This window comes from Schistocerca serialis, chromosome 9, assembly GCF_023864345.2.
Source record: "Schistocerca serialis cubense isolate TAMUIC-IGC-003099 chromosome 9, iqSchSeri2.2, whole genome shotgun sequence".
In the NCBI taxonomy this organism is placed as follows: Eukaryota; Metazoa; Arthropoda; class Insecta; order Orthoptera; family Acrididae; genus Schistocerca; species Schistocerca serialis.
This window is the reverse complement of record NC_064646.1, coordinates 137,482,252-137,484,271: the sequence shown is the minus strand read 5'-3', so window position 1 is coordinate 137,484,271 and position 2,020 is coordinate 137,482,252. Positions and strand designations below refer to the sequence as shown.

The 2,020-nt window shown below is 46.3% G+C and overlaps 1 pseudogene; it reads left to right on the top strand.

Moving 5' to 3' along the window:
• The first annotated feature begins 1,421 nt into the window (after positions 1-1,421).
• On the top strand, positions 1,422-1,539 carry LOC126420250 (5S ribosomal RNA; annotated as a pseudogene).
• Positions 1,540-2,020: the final 481 nt, after the last annotated feature.

Genomic DNA, 2,020 nt, shown 5'->3' with positions numbered 1-2,020 from the left:
GCGAAAAGTGGCAGTTGACCCTGAATAAGGAAAAGTGTGAAGTTATTCAGATGAGTTCTAAAAGAAATCAACTACATTTCGATTACGCGATAAGTCACACAAATCTGAAGACTGTAAATTCAACTAAATACTTAGGGATTACAATTACAAATAACCTAAATTGGAACGCTCACATAGATAATATCGTGGATAGAGCAAACCAAAGACTGCGATTCATTGGCAGAACACTTAGAAGATGCAACAGGTCTACCAAAGAGACTGCTTACACTACGCTTGTCCGCCCTATTCTTGAGTATTGCTGTGCGGTGTGGGATCCGCATCAGGTGGGACTGACGGATGACATCGAAAAAGTACAAAGAAGGGCAGCTCGTTTTGTATTATCGCGAAATAGGGAAGATAGTGTTACAGACATGATATGTGAATTGGAGTGGCAACCATTAAAACAAATGCGTTTTTCGTTGAGACGGGATCTTCTCACGAAATTTTAGTCACCAGTTTTCTCCTCCGATTGCGAAAACATTCTGTTGGCACCCACCTACATAGGGAGAAATAATCATCAAGATAAAGTAAGAGAAATCAGGGCTCGCACAGAAAAATTTAAGTGCTCGTTTTTCCCGCGTGCCGTTGGAGAGTGGAACTGTAGAGAGACAGCTTGAAGGTGGTTGATTGCACTCTCTGCCGGGCACTTTATTGTGAATAGCAGAGTAATCACGTAGATGTAGATGTAGAGATGTCTCCAGGCACATCTTCGTTGGTCATCGGGACTCAGTCCGAAGCGAGACCCATCACTGAAGGCAATTCTACTACAGTCAATGAGAATCCGGACCGAAGACGTGTATGGAGACGCTCCGGACAGTGATGGAATACCAAGCTGACTATCGCCCGTCATACCGCCCTACAATTAGGAATGATGGTCTGGAGTGGCATTTCTTTTTATAGAAGGACTCCTTTCGTTGTCATATGCGGCACCCTCACAGCACAGCAGTACGTCGACGATATTCTGCCCTGTTTTGTTACCCTTCATGGCGAGCCATCGTGGGTTTACATTTCAGCAAGACAATGCCCACTCGCAAACACCGAGGGTTTATATTGGTTGTCTTCGTGTTTGCCAAACGGTTCCTTGGTCAGCAAGCTAAACAGATCTCTTCCGAATTGACAACGTTTGGGGCATTATGGATAGGGCCTTCCAGACAGATCGGGATTTTGGAAACCTAACGCATCAGTTGGACAGAATTTGCCACGATATCCCTCAGGACGTCCAACAACTCTATCAATCTGTACCCAGACAAATATCTGCTTGCACAAGGGCCAGAAGTGGACCAATGCGATGCTGGTTGCTCAGTCTGAAAAGCCCTTTCTTTTGAATAAATCATCCAATTTTTCTAAAACTGTACCCATTTATTTGTCTGTACATGTATAGCGGCAACGGCCTTGCCGCAGTGGATACACCGGTTCTCGTGAGATCGCCGAAGTTCAGCGCTGTCGGGCGTGGTCGGCACTTGGATGGGTGACCATCCGGGCCGCCATGCGCTGTTGCCATTTTTCGGGGTGCCCTCATCCTCGTGATGCCAATTGTGGATCTACTCGACCGAATAGTAGCGGCTCCGGTCAAAGAAAACCATCGTAACGACCGGGAGAGCGGTGTGCTGACCACACGCTCCTCCTATCCGCATCCTCTACTGAGGATGACACGGCGGTCGGATGGTCCCGGTAGGCCACTCGTGGCCTGAAGACGGAGTGAGTACATGAATAGCACATCTACTGATTTCCATCCCAATCGGACAATTCATTCTTGGTGCGTCGTTTCCTTCTTTTCCTTTCTTTTTTTTCTTCTTAGAGTACATAACCTGGCTAACCTATGCCGAGGTACAGGAATTCACGCTTTATTCGCCAGTGGATAAGCTGCTCCAGTTTTAATCAGTTTTTAATCGAATTTCTTGCAACAGTACAGGTTTCGTCCCAATGAATGGTCCTAGTAATTACCACTTTTCGGTAGAACTAGTACAGTGGAGCATGTGTC